The sequence below is a fragment of the Alligator sinensis genome, unplaced genomic scaffold, assembly GCF_000455745.1.
Source record: "Alligator sinensis unplaced genomic scaffold, ASM45574v1 scaffold927_1, whole genome shotgun sequence".
In the NCBI taxonomy this organism is placed as follows: domain Eukaryota; kingdom Metazoa; phylum Chordata; order Crocodylia; family Alligatoridae; genus Alligator; species Alligator sinensis.
Window position 1 is genome coordinate 769,182 of NW_005842155.1, and position 14,847 is coordinate 784,028.

At 43.3% G+C, this 14,847-nt stretch overlaps 1 long non-coding RNA gene across 1 annotated transcript in view; it reads right to left on the reverse strand.

The window, feature by feature from the left end:
- Positions 1–351: 351 nt before the first annotated feature.
- The window catches only part of LOC102375136, a 21,052-nt gene continuing 6,556 nt past the window's right edge, over positions 352–14,847 (reverse strand). The window contains exons 2-3 of the long non-coding RNA XR_324081.1: positions 5,367–5,474; positions 352–604 (exon numbers count right to left, since the gene is read on the reverse strand). This is a non-coding gene — a long non-coding RNA (uncharacterized LOC102375136). The remainder of the gene's footprint in view (positions 605–5,366; positions 5,475–14,847) is intronic.

Below are 14,847 nucleotides of genomic sequence, written 5' to 3' on the forward strand. Positions count from 1 at the left end.
CATTCTTCTTAATACCCAGTATCAAAGCAAACTCTGCTGTCCCTGGAGCAACATGGTTATTCAGTGGCACCACACTGGTGTGAAGGAAAGCAGAATTTAGCTTCTGATTGTTGCCTGACTTCTGCCTTCTCTCCTTTTCCCCCACTTTATTACTGTTCCTTATGGGACTTTATCTAAAAAATAAAGCTAGAATTGACTCTGTTACATTTTGCATTTACAGCTAATAACTCTACTGTTTTTAGCAGAGCTAACAATTTTTATATTCATTACCTCAGGGGGAAAAGAAAAAGAATATTGCCATCATTTGAAAAGGTTTTTATTCCAAATCTATAAACATGGCATAGAGGGGTAGCATGTGTGTATGTATGTAAATGTTATTTTCTGCAGTATTATTGCATTTGCCAGTCTTATAATAAACTGTGCTTCCAGAGAGTAGTCTGGCAGCATGGACTTCCAGTGGGAGTTGTGAGTGTATATGGACTTCAAGGTCAAGCCAAGTGTTCAAGCAGAGCTGTAAGGCTTGCGGCTGGATTTCATTTAGGAAAGTCCTGTGGTCCATGTTATGCAGAAGGTCAGACTAGATGATCATAGCCATCCCTTCTGGCTTCAAAAAATAACAAAGAAACAAAAACTATAAATATATGTTTGCCAGAGTCCAGTAACCTCAAGTCAGTACAGACAGTAGTAGCATCTTGACATATTCTTATTCCAAATAACTGCCTTTCCGTGTAAGCTGGTCGGGAATAATATTTCCTCATCATTTATTCAGTCATGCCTGTTACAAATAATTCTGAACTATTAGCACTGCTTTCCACTTCATGCCTTTTCATCCTGTTTTGTAATCTGCACTAACCCCATTGTCCAAGCCACTATTATGATTAAATTGGTTCTTTAAAAATGCAATTCCCTGCCCCCATGAAATTTGCATGGGGGTGGACACATATGAGAGCAGTCAAAGTGTATAACAGCATGAACTAACCAGACAGTCATACTGTATTAGTACCAATGCAAGCCACCCAGAGAGCAGTGCTTGAGGGCAGCCTTTTGCTGCACGCTGCAAAGTGGTATTTAAAACAAATTTTTTCCTTAGGCATAGTAAGGCTTTAAAAAGAGAGAGAAAAAATCTTTATGATAAGACATAGGGCACTGTTATGGCCTGCTACTTAAAGCCCTAGCTCTGGGCATGCTCCTTTCTCAGGCCTGTGGCACAAGTTCATTTAATAGCAGAATAGTATCTGATACCTGATCCCAACAATTGTGCCTGTTGCTATGCCACACGTGCATAGCAAGGCATGCAATTTTGGGATTGTGGATGAAATCCTAATCATGCCAATACTAGTTGCCAGTACAAGGGGAACCAGGAATCACGATCCCCAACCATGATCATAATCCTGAGCTCCCTCTGCACCAGCAAGTTAAAAGCCAGGTGCACACAGCTCCATACTGTGCAGTCCAGAGACCAGGACCAACAATCAGCTAATTGTCAGTGCCAGCCTCTGGACCATACTGAGGTCAGTCCCAGAACCCCATGCACCAGGATGTCAGAAAACCTTGTGTGCAGCCCAACTACACATGCGCTGTTTAAGGTCATGGCACACCAAGACTCCAGGATATTTGGGTGGTGTCCCAATCCCAGGGTCTCAATGCAGCAGGGGTGTCAGAAAACCAGGCATGCAGCAGAGCTGCGTACATGGTTTTTAAAGGTCCCAGGATACAGGGACCCTGGGATCAGAAGACCAAACCTCTCCCAAATCCCAGGGTTTCTATCACCAGGAAGTGTCAAGTGCCTTGCTCTGCAGCTCCATGGGAACCACAGGGCAAGGCATTCAACCCGCCAAGTCACAGGCAACCCTGCAACTCTCCAAGACTCAGCTGACAAGCTCCCTTTGACTGGACACCCTGAAACCAATAGGGTGCAGCCCCGTGCAGAGCTGCACCACATGGCTGTCAGCCTGCCAACATGGGGAGCTATAAACCAAGCCCGGACCTGCAGCCAGCATCAGGCTGCATTGCAGGGACCCTGCCACATATTAAGTTTAAAGTGCAGTGGAAACCAGTCACAAAAAATAGTATGGATATTTTGAGGAATAATTTTATGGCTGGTTTCCCATTTTGACATGCCATTAATTGCCTGAGTGTGTGGCTGGGTTCTTATTGAAGACGTGATTAATGTCTTAAGTGTAATGTCTGCCAGGAGCCTGAGGAAGGGATTCCTGAGATTAGGGTTTAGGGGTTATTTTATTTCAGTTGAACTTCTGAAGTCTGGTTGTTCAGAGGATTGACATGGTTACTAGCCACAAACTATCTACATATTTCCTAGAACAACTTTATGCTAACACTGAAGACACAGCAGCTTAACCCCAGCAATATTCCATGATGGGTTTGGCCCCGCAAAGCGCTGAGCTGCAAGAGGTGCTGTGACCTTTCATTTTGTATTCATTCAGAGAACTCAGCACCTTAGCAGACTGGAGCATCAGACTGGTTAACAGGGAAAAACAATGCAAGAGGTTCTGGTAAGCTAAAAAGCTTTACACAATGTATAATGTCTTTCCTATTTGAAAAACCTTCAAAAGCATAAAATTGTACAGTTGCATTGATGCATCCGGCAATATGTTCACTTAGTAAGGATTTAAAGTGGAAACCTGCACAAACTTCTGAGCTGTGATTACAGTGATATATTAGCATTTTCAATCACTGGCTGGTTTTATGGTCCTTGCACATGTCACATAATATATAGCTTGTCTTACATACACAAAGAATATATTAAAACTGCAAATGCTTGCCCATGGGACAGACTTTGTTATGGCTTAATGTGCTCATGGTTGTAATAAAATTTATTTTAGGAGAAAGAGTAATAAAACAAAATTCAGGAAGTAGAATAATGGGCTAATTATGCTCTAAAACCAAATGTGCTTTCTTTATGTCACCATTTCATGAAGTCAAAACAATTTATTATCATCGTGGCTGGTAGCGCCACTATAGTTAATGGTCAGTTGCCATTTCCATTATAAGCCCTTTTTTTCAAGGGCTTTATATAACTCAGCCATTCTAATTTGCACTGAGTTAGAATCTGGCGTGCAAGTTATCAGCACAGATGCAGTTTTCACCACCTAAAATGGATCAAATCAATTGAACCCTTTTAAGGTTACTGAGCAAACACATTTTGGGGAGCAGGGGGGTTGCTGTCAAAAGATGAGGGATAAGTGATGAACTGATATCGTTCAGCTGTAGAAACGCTTTTTATAGACGTTGTAGGCTTCTCCTTCAGCTTTTCAGACACGATGGCGATGAGGTGTGGAAAAAATTCCTAGACAGGCAGATTAGAGACAAGCTGAAGGAGAAGCCTAAGGAGGTTAGACATACCTCCTTTTTAAGAGGAGGTTAGATGACCATCTTGCTGGGGTCGTTTGACCCCCAGTACTCTTTCCTGCCATGGCAGGGGGTCGGACTAGATGATCTGCCCAGGTCCCTTCTGACCCTAGAAACTATGAAAACCATGATACCCAGATTGATAAAAGATAGTATTCTGTATGCCAGTGGTTTTCAACCTTTTTTCATTTGCAGACCCCTAAAAAAATTTTGAATGGAGGCAAGGTTCCTTTGGAAATTTCAAATGGAGATGCATTCCCCTTTGAATTGTAAGTGTGGGTATTCACATACTTTTAATTAATTGTAGTCATCTCTCACAGACCCCTTTGACACAGTCTGTGGACCCCCAGGGGTCCATGGACCATAGGTTGAAAACCACTGCTGTAAGCCATACATGAGGAAAAAGCACAAAGAACGGTTCAAAACCTGCAGTCCTTTTACAACCAAAGCTTTCAGGCATTGGGAGCTTGGGTAAATAGGCATGAAGGATAAAGTACAATTTCTTTAAAAAATAAAAAGTTCCCTATGAAGGGTAAAATTTCCAAAGCATCTAACAGGAGGGACAGGAGGAGGAGCCGATGGAGGCCAGGAAAGCAGAGCAGGTCCCCAGCAGCTGCAGCAGCAGCCCCACCTGCAAGCTGTGCATCCAGGCCAGGTCAGGCCCTTTGGCACACAAGGATGGGAGGGGGTGTGCCATCTGGGTGGGTACAATTAATTGGTGGGTGCCCATGGCACAGATGAAATTGCCTGGCGGGCTGGCTTCAGCTCACGGGCCATATTTTGCCTGCCTCTCATCTAAGTGATCTAGGCTTTTAAGCTACCCACAGTACCTTTGACAATTGCAACCAAAGTATCAATCAAATTTTCAATTTTAAAAGAATCTCTGCTATTCATCAAAATACCTATCCTCCTTTGCTTAGACTAGAATCAGAAAGTTATCTTGAAAATCCCCCATGTTATAATAAAAAAAGGTTTGGGGGCACTTTGTCCTATCTCTGCTATAATTCACTTCTTGATTTGCACAAGGGTAGTTGAGAAGGAAAGCAGTATTACTGAGCAACTGCTACAGTCTTGTCAGATTTCTACAGAATGTGATCCAATATTTTAGAAGGCAGAGCACAGTTGTGAATTTACATACTACATATTTACTGAATCAAATTCAGTGCTTGTGTAAATCCTACTAAGGAAGTTAAGCACCTGACTCCCAATGACTTCAAGTCAACCTACTTAGACACTTTTGTAAATCTCACTATCTGCATCTTTAAGCACCTAAACACCTTTATAAATCAATATGACATTTTTCATGCATATTTTATCTCAGAGCAAATTGCAGACAAGCCATAAAGTGATCTGGGTCATGTGGGGCCAAAAAAACCGCAGATCTTCAAGGTAAGTGTTTCTGGGATTACTCCCTGAGAGGGGAGCATTTAAAATGTATTTAAACAGACTGTTTTAGCCCTATGATTTTGTTATGGACTAATGAAATCCAGTACTTGGCAGTAACACACCTGAGACCAATTTGAAAAGACTGCAAACCACAGCTACCAATTTAAATATAAAAATGCTACACAGACAAAGACAAGGGATGGAAGAAAGGAAAGACTGAGGTGTACAGCAAAGATTTGAAGTGAAACAGATGTTCCAAATGATGTGAGCTCTACAATTCTCACAGCAAAATTGTGAGACGCTGAGAAGGGGCAAAGAGGAGGCAGATAAACATGAGAAAGCAAGGGAAAACCCATTTGGTTGCAGACATTCCCTGGAGGCATTTAAAACCAAAGCATCCAACCTTTAATTGTATATAAATTAAAATATACTGCACTGACTGTGTGTATTTCTACCAGATAAGGATTTGACTTGAAGATTATAAACTGCATCCTGAATTAAATGGAGGCTTGTTTAGGAATGGGCATGAGATGCTCAAGCATTGCTGGTATTAGAAGCAAGACCTGGAAATTGTGTAAATACAGGGATGAAAATATGATAGAGGATTTTACCAGTGGTAGAGTACAGGCGATGGCATACACAGGCAATCTGGTGGAGGCGTAAACACTTGCTGACTTCTGGTGTCAGAGAAGGGTAGCTCAAAGTCAAAGGTGGGGCTCCTGGAAAATGGAGGTAAAAAAAAGATCTGAATGGACAGGGAGCTCAGGCTCCTATTTCAGCAAAGCAACATACAGCAATAGATTTCCAATCCTTTGCACTCTGCTTTCATGACTTCCTGTTAAAAGCAAATTGGCAGTTTGTGTCTTCAGTATTAATCAGAAATCAATAATATTATCCCACCAGAGACATCTTGAAGTGAGATAAGGGAAAATAGGTCATCTAGAAAATCACATAACCTCTTACCAGTGCATTTGCCGTTTCCATGGCAGGGAAACCTGCATAGGTTATGCTTTCATATTCATTCTCAAAACTTTCCAATTAATGTACCTCTTCCTCACATCAAATATAGATTAGTTTCTTTAATTGCCCTATATGAATGCATAGCTGAAATGTTTGACTTGCCCAAAACTAATTGTCTGTCAAGAAGATATTTTGCAGCCAAGAAGATAGCTTAATTGGATATTTAATTTAACTGCAGGCTTTGTTCTTTCATATTTCAAGTTTTACTCTTTAACATTCTCTAAATTATGCATTCTGACCGTGTCCTCTGATCGTCTGCCTTCAAGTGAACGTTCTGTTGTTCTTCAGGAAAAAAATATGTTTTATTATTGCCTTCTATCTCCCTGACATTTCTGACATGAAGTTTATCCTCATAGAAAACACAACAGGCAGGTCCCTTTAGAAATAAAATTAATTTTCAAAATTGGCTATTTTCAACACTATAGCAGCACTACAGGGGATGTTTAGATGAACTGAGAAAGTGTCATGTATTTTTAAGGGAGCTCAGTAGATAAAAGTTGCCCACGTGACCAAAGAAGGTCAGCCCCCATTGACTGCCCCACACCTGACAGACAGTACTATGCTTTGGAAGAGTTTGCCATCTGCCAGCCCTTGTAGCCCGGGCTGGGGAGGAGGGCTGGAAGAATCCCCGGCTTCTCACACTGTTCCAACATCCCCCTGAAAAACGATGGGTGTCCAGAGCCAAAGAGCTCTGCAAGAGCAAAGGACTGAAGCTGTTACCCCCCTTCCCCTCCCCGCCCCCCCCCGGGCACTGTACAACTACCCATCATTTTATATTCTGGCTGAGCTCTAAAAGAAAGTGAAACCTGAGGGAAAACAAAGGAAAAGCCAACTTTTTACCCTTTATCCTACCCTACCTTTTGGCTGTTGAGTTGAGAAGGGAGTAAGAAGCAATTTCGCATCCTCCGAGCATGCCTACATAGTGCAGTTTATTTGGCAAATTATTGCTCCAGTGCAGCACCCAACCTACATCGCTAGTAAAACTGCCAAACCCATGGGTGCCTACAGATGTTTAGGGCCCCACTCTGACTCATGCCACTTTACACAAAAAGTGCCATGAGTTAGAGCCCCCACCCCGCGCCAACAGACATTTGCCTGTTGGGTAGGGGGGCTCGCGCCTGCCTGTACAGGCCCTGGCCAGCATGCCGGGGCACTCCAGCAGGCCCAGAGGAGGCTGCCAAGCCCTGCCCCTCTCCCCATCTCCAGAGCTGTCAGCAGGGGAGGGAGGGAAGGGAGCAGCATTGAGCTCCCAGCTAGACCTTGCCTGGCCAAAGCTGGAGGGGGGGGAAAGCAGGGTGGAAGAGAGTCCCCTCACCTCGCAGCATCCTGCCCCAGCTAATTCAGCTGAGGTATTGGGGGGAGCCAGGCCAGTCCTGAGAGGCAAGGGGGCTCCATTCCACTCCATCCCCACCTGCTCCCCTCAGCTCCCACCAACCCAAACTGAGCCAGCAGCTGCTGCCACCTCTATCAAAAGGCTCAGGCAGGGAGTAGAGGAAGGGGGCCCCTGCCTCGCCTCACAGGCCTGGCCCAACTCCCCTCAGTACCCCAGGCCGGGTAGCTGGGGGGCCCCCAAGAGGCAGAGGGGCTCCGTTCCACCCTGCCTCTCCCTCCAGCTCCAGCCCAGCCGGCAGCTCTGCTGCTCCCTCCCCTTCCCCCTACTCTTCCTCCTCCTTCCAGCACCACAAAGCGTGAAAAATTAAACCTCAAGAGAACACAAGTTCCCTAAGGCACTCCATTTTAAAGCACCGTCATCTAATACCTCATTTAACAAGGGTTAATTTTTTGCACAATCGACCACTTTAAAAGCACTCTGCAGCTGTGCACATGTGTGATGTCATAGTTGTAGAGCGCTTTCAGGGGCCTGATCACGTGAAAAATGTAACTTGTGTAAACACCCCATGTTAAATGGCCTGTGTTATAGTCAAGGATGAGGTAAAAACCTATCTTTAATATCCTTGTTCTCTCAAGTTTTCCATCACATGCTTAGCATTCCCGCAAGGAACTTTTCAACATTTTGGTGTAATGATCAGAGTATAAAAGAGAAAAGAACATATACACAAAATTTATCTCTCACAGCATATGGCAAATTGGATAAAGAGCACAGTAAACTGAATAAATTACATAGAATGGGATGCTTCTGATTTTATTATCAACCATATCTTTGGGCATCTGTTCTTGCTCTTTGAAGCTACATGACTACCGCTGAAATAGCCTCACTATATCTGATTAGCACATTGTATGTGATCTCCTTTGTGTAACTGATTAGACATTTGTTTGCTAAAAAAATTTCAGCATCGCTTGCTCAGTCAGACACTACTGATTCTCAAATGTATCTAACCACACAATGCTCAGGACTTGTTTGAAAAAGAAGCTTTTATTGGCTCAAGACAAAGATCAAGATAACAGTGTTAGTCACATGACAAGCACAGAAAACTCACTTCCTATGACTTGTCATCTCCTCTCACACCAATGAGACAACTGATTGATGAAATTATTCTCAGTGACAGGGTAATTAACTGTAAAAGCAGGTGCACGGTTGATGATTATACAGTAGGGCTGTGCAACGCTTCAGTCCCTGATTCTATTTGGTGGAGATTCAGCCCAATTCGGTGGCCGACTCTCCAAATCCAAATCAAATCAGGAGACCCTTTAATCTCTCCGAATCGAATCGGAACCCTCCAAATTGATTTGGAAAGATTGGGAGATTCGGGCATAGACACAGCTTTAAAACTTTGACATACCTCAAAGTAGCAGGCAGCTCATGAATGCTGCGATGGTGGGACGGATGGAGTTTCCCACAGGAGCACGGGGGGCTCCCCAGCGCACTTGGCAGCAGACATGGAAGTGAACCAGAAGCATTTCTGGTCCAATTCCAGGTCTGCCAGGGAGTGTGCTGGGGGGCCCCCCTGTGGCCCCCCAGCTTGGTGACTGGTGGCTCCTGGGTCTGCAGGGGGGCACCCAGTGTCCCCCCGTGGCTGATCGCTGAGCTGGTGGGGCATGGGGAGACCCCCCAGTGCACTCCCCCATGGAAAATGGACCAGAAGTACTTCCAGTCCACTTCTGGGTTCACCACTGAGCACAGAGGACCCTCCCTCCCCCCGCTCCTGTGGGACACCCCATCCGCCCCACCATCGCAGCGTTCACAAGCCGCACTGGTACCTCACTCGAGGTATGTAGAAAAAACATTTAAAGCTGAGTCTATGGCCGAATCGCTGATTCTCCAAATCAGCATTGAATCTTCAGACTCAGATTTGGCCAAATCAAATCAGAGACAGTGATCCGAATCAATGAATTGAATCACTGTCCCTGATTGAATACAGCCCATTTCATACACCCCTATTATACAGTGAAAGATTATATAGACTTTGCTTTGGAAGATGTGGACATTGGGTGTCTTTACATGTGTTATGCAAGTGAGGGGGGGGGGACTTTAATTAGAGCAGCTCCATAATTACAGCATGTTGGAGCAGCATCCTCACACGCGTACAGACACCCATTTTGCCCAGTTTTGAAACCATTTGAGCCCTTTAGTTTAGAAGTACAATTCATTGAAAAATTTCTATGTGCTTTCTCCTTCTCCATGATGAAATGCAAGGTACTGCTGGGCACCATAACCCTCAATCCACCCCCCAAGGCAGCTACCCTTAGCTCAGTTACTTGAATATGTGTATGTACACATACACAAACCAAATCTGATCCCACCCACCCTTCCAGCCAGCTGGCTCTGACATAGTTATAACAGAAAATGTGTGTGTACAGACTCAAGGCACTATGCCAGAATAGCTGACTGGGAGGGTGGGTGTACACACAAACACACATACAAATTAACTAAATCTGATGCAAATGTTTCGATTATATAGACTGGACTTAAATTTACCTTTGGTTTCATGGCTACAGCTTCCATTCAGAAATTGGCACTGAGCAATATAAACAAACAATCCCAGTTTCTTGTATATAACAAAGACCACATACTGAATATTAACCATGTACTCATCATCTAAATGCAAGGGGTTTTTTGCTGTACAGAAAAGTACTTTAGTAAAAATACATCACGTGATATATCACTCAAGAAAACAGCATGTAAATGAAACGGGAGAAAAGTGCCTGATTAGTTTAAAAGGATCCAATTAAAGGAGAACAGGCTTTTGAATAAGTTATAATCGGAAATGTATAACCACCACCTAGAGAAATCAAAGCAGGGGCCACTGTATACAGAGTAGATGGTGAATGACATTTTTCTTAAAACAACTGAGACTTTCCCATTCAAATAGCTAATGAATAATTAATTGTGCACTTGATGGAATGGATTTATTTTCATAATTTCTATGTTGTCAGATCCTTGGCACCCACCTAAGAAAAAAGGAGGGAAAGAAAGTGGCAATTTGTTTGAAAGTCTGTTTCATTAATATTCAAGATCATCCATTTTAAAGAAGCAGTTTGCAAATCATATACAGTCAGTGTGTGTCATTTTGCATATCAACTGTATTTTAAGATGAACAAACAACATCAAATTTCATTAACAAGCACATGAATCCAAAATCAGCTTGGAGATGGAAATGGGGTAGATGATGAACAGAACATTTCTAAGCCAATAGTGCAGGAATTCAGAGAACTTTAAAGCATTATCATTGATCAAAAGGAATATATACCCCAAATCTGTAAGACAGCATGGAGAAGATGCTTGGTTTTATTAAGAGGACCTGATTCTCCATTCCATTACACCAGCTTAACATCCAATGAATAAAGTCCAACCTGCATAAAACGAGGATAATGGTAAATCAGCTCTATGGTTTATGTTATAAAAACTGTTGTATATATAGACCATGAACCTTACACAGGAAAGAGGTATTACAGCATCATTAAGACAAAAGCCAGCAATATAAATATCTAGATCACCATAGAATTTTACCTAACAAAAATAAAATGTAATGCAAGTTAGACACTGGATTCATATAAATGGATTTATATTCCTAAATGCTGTTATTATGGAAATGATCAGGGATTAATGCCCCTAATTCTGAGTAGATTAAACCTTTGCACAAACAGACAAATGCAGACCTAAATGTAGATCCCAGAGAAAAGCTTTATTAAGCCAGAATTTCTTTTAAATAAAGATTAATAGTGTAGAATAGTATAGGAAGAAAAAATTCTTAGAGTTGAAGTTCTCCGTTTTTAATATTAAAGCATGTATTTTGTCTTAAACTAAAAACAAACAGAAAAACTCAGACAACTGTATCTCTTGCCACAAACCCAAACTCAGCTCCAAAACATGAGGTAAACTTGAGGTCTTACATTTCATAATCACTTATCAGGATCCCAACACAAGATCCTTTGTTACACTAGAGCCTTATGAATATTACACTGGTGCCCGAGATACCCAGAATCGGAGTAATGCAATCCAGGGTCCTAAACACACTTCCACATGTAGCCCTCCAGCTCCACCCAGACACCATGGATGGAGAGGGCAGGTGTTCAAGGAACCTCTCTGTGCTTCCAGGGGTAAGAGGCAACATCATGGGCATCCTTCCGGCCCTGTAGAGTCTCCCCCTCCCACACACACTTCAAGAGCAATAGGCGTGGTAGCCTGGAGCCCCTTTCTGCCCAAAGTGAATTGTTGGCCTTGAAGATAAGCCTTTATTAATTCATCATGCATTTAGATCTCTCAAAGCAAATGTTTTAGGCTCTATGCAACCTCAGGCAAATGCCACTGTGCTAATTAAATTCAGACCACATTTCTAAGTTGCTGTTTTTTTGCAACCATGGGGGCTAGGAACCCTAAAAACTGAGAATCTATCCACATGACAAAAAGAATGAAGACCCGAGGTATGAGTCTGTGCTTATGCATCAATATGGCCACTGGAACACCCAAACCATAGTAAGAAGTGCTGCAAAATAGTACATGAAGGGCGCATCTACACGTTGCCCTATGGTGACACTGGTACCTCGCCATGCACGCAGTGCACGGTTTTTGCCGCAACTTCAACGTAGCTGCATGCTGAAATGGAGGAGCAGACCACTATGGCAAAATAGATGCCGATCATGTGTAGTAGACTCGTGATCGTTACATAGCCGTATTGCATCATACATCGCCGTAGCATGTTGCTATGGTGACATAGGGCAACATGTAGATGTGCCCGAAGAAACACAAGAATGAGGTAAGGATAATGCATGTTATAGTGGAATTCGTTCATTTGTTCTGATGAATAGTTGAGTTTCAATCTTTATAGTACTTCATAGTATATGTGTAAATGTTGTTAGTCTTGGATGGCTCATCCCTGGCCTGACTACACAATTTTACTAGTTGTTTACATTGTTCAAGTATTGGTTAAGTGAACAGAGTAAGTTTTGCACATGCTCAGTGAAGAGGAGGCTAGGAAGATTCAGAAAAGAGCTCACCTTTCGACCATATTGACACAATTAAGGGAGCATGTGCAATTTAAGTATTGGTTATATAATGATTTTTCTGCCAAAGTGAATATGAAGCTATTGGTATAGATACATTAGCTCTGAAGTGCATGATGATCAACAAATGATTGATAGGGCTCTTGAGAGACTGATTGACTGGTAAATGATTGACATGAGTGGAGTGACTTGTTTGAAAAAAGGGGCTCGCACCTGTAAGACGAGGGTTGATTAGGATTGTGTGACTGGAGTGTGCAACTGTGGTGTGTGCATCTGGAATAGTGTGCGAGTGAGTTGTGTATACATGAGGGAATCTGGAAGGGAATGGTGTGATCTGTCCAGTGGGTTTTGACTGTGAGATGATTGATGTCCTGGTGGATTAAGCGCTTCTCTGAGGAAGGAGTATTTATAGTGCTGCTTTGAGAAGGGAGCATTGTTGAGCAACAGGACCTCAGTCTGGGTGACCATCGAACCCCATCATCTCTGTCAAGGATAAAGTATTACCCACCCCTTTGGTCCTTGCAGTGCTCAGTATCCTGAGAGCAGTACTGTAGCAAGGAAGTTTGGCACCCGCAGTGGCAGCCTGCCCTTGTCCTGTGCGGAGATCCAGGGGTACACCCCTCCCATCCTTGCCCAGAAGAACACGCAGCAGTGGGAGCTGCCCTCCCCGCCATCTCCACGCCCCCTCCAAAACGAGCCACTCACAACTCCATCCTGCACCCCGCCCCAGCTGGGCAGCACCTGCTGGCACCCTTTGCTTCGGCACCCAGGGTGGTTGTCCCGTTCGCCTCCCTCCCTTGCTACGGTACTGCCTAAGAGGAACCGCAGCAAGGGCTCCATCAAGCTGACAATTCCTGCGAAGCCACCGTGTGATCAGAGGGTCTACTTCACCCTCTGTCTGTTGTCTCTGTTGGTTATCCCTCACCCTGTGGTGTTATTGGTTGCTATGGTCTATGTGTGTCATATCCTCGTGTTTGCCTTACCTGTTCAGTAATACAGTCCAGTTTTGAAATTTACCGCTGCGTCTGCAGTTTTTTACATGTAATTTTCAGAAACTAGGTGGGGTTGGGTGGTAAACCAGTACCTAGTGGAAAGCTCTGCAAGTCCTCAACACCATGATTATTGGGCTTCGAGGACTAACAGCCCTCAATATTGTCACCATTTGATCCCAAATTCTAATTAGTGGAAAGATATTAAATTGTACAAGATATTTGCAGCTGTTCAATGTACAAAACAAAGATTTAAAAGCACAGAAGACTTCATAGTAAAAATAAAGTCACCAAATAACTCTGCTATAAAAGAAGCAAAGTTTTTTTGTATGAATTATAAGGTCTATGAAATACTGAATTGTGTTCAAGCAAGGTCCTGTGAACTTTGGCAAGAGTTCCAAGTACAGAGAACTTGGTTATTGCTCCCTGACCCCAAAATAACTTTATTTAAAAAAAATTACAAAATGCATGAGGGAACTGTCTGGATTTTGCCAACTGAAATATGTTTCTGGGACTCCAGCATGTCTCCTAGAGAGCTATTAGGGCAACTTACACAGCTGTTTAATGCAGACCGAAGGGATCATCCCCACTCACACTGACTGCCAGTGTTGAAATGTTGTCCAAGCAGAAAGGAAAGAATTTAAATACTAGCCTTTATACAATGGAAAAGGGGGAGATGAAAATATGCACAGCAAAACTGGGAGGGCTTTCATTAAGTTCCACCACCGTCTGCATATGGTGGTGACTGATCTGAAAGAAAACCTTGCAGCCCCGCACACTAGTAAATTGCAAATTAATGTGGAAGTAAATTATATGTAGTGAGCTAAAACCTTTGCCTCGGGTGTTTTTTATGCATATGTAGTCTATATGCCACTCAAGAGAATATCCCAGGAGTTGAGGATCATCACAGAAATGAAAAATGAGCTGAGAAAAAGTCTAGAGCTGGAGAAGAAAAAGTCACAGCTCTCTATAAAAACAGCTGTGTTATTAGCTGAGAAAATAAACACTATAGGTGAAACAACAGAATTCTCATTGACCTCTGTGGAGCCAGCATTTCACCCTAAATGTCTGCTGCGACTGTGCTACTGGAGTTGTAAGTGATGTAATAACATTAAAAAGAAACGATGTTTTGTGGTTAAGGCACTGCCTTAAGACTGAAGGGATCAGGGCTTAGTTCTTGAGTCTGTGATGGACCTGTCACTGTTCCTTACAAATAAAAGAATGTATTAGACAGGGGTCAGTGGGAATAGCAATTATTGGCATCCATGCTTTTGTCATTTTAAATTCCACTTGAGAAAATGTGATTTTAAAGACAGAAACAAACCAAATGAACTAAAAGTAGGAAGTTGCATTCCTGAGTTTTGGATTTTAGCCAGCTAATTTTACTTGTTGAAGAGTGACATTACCTATATACAAAGGCACCAAGCTTTGGTGCGGGACACGGGCGCAGCAGGACTTGGTGCAGGGGGGTTGTCCTGCTGCTGCTTGCCCAGCCAAGGAGAGGGGAGGGCAGGATGCGGACACAAGTCGCTCTGGGCAGAAGGGGGCAAGTGGCAGCAGGGCATAGCCCCCAATCCCAGTGCTGCCGTGCCCGCATTTTGTGTCCCCCTGCCCCAGCTGGCAAGTGGTGATAGTGCAGAGCCCCCGCTCCCAGCTTTGATGCACCCGCATCCTGTGCCCC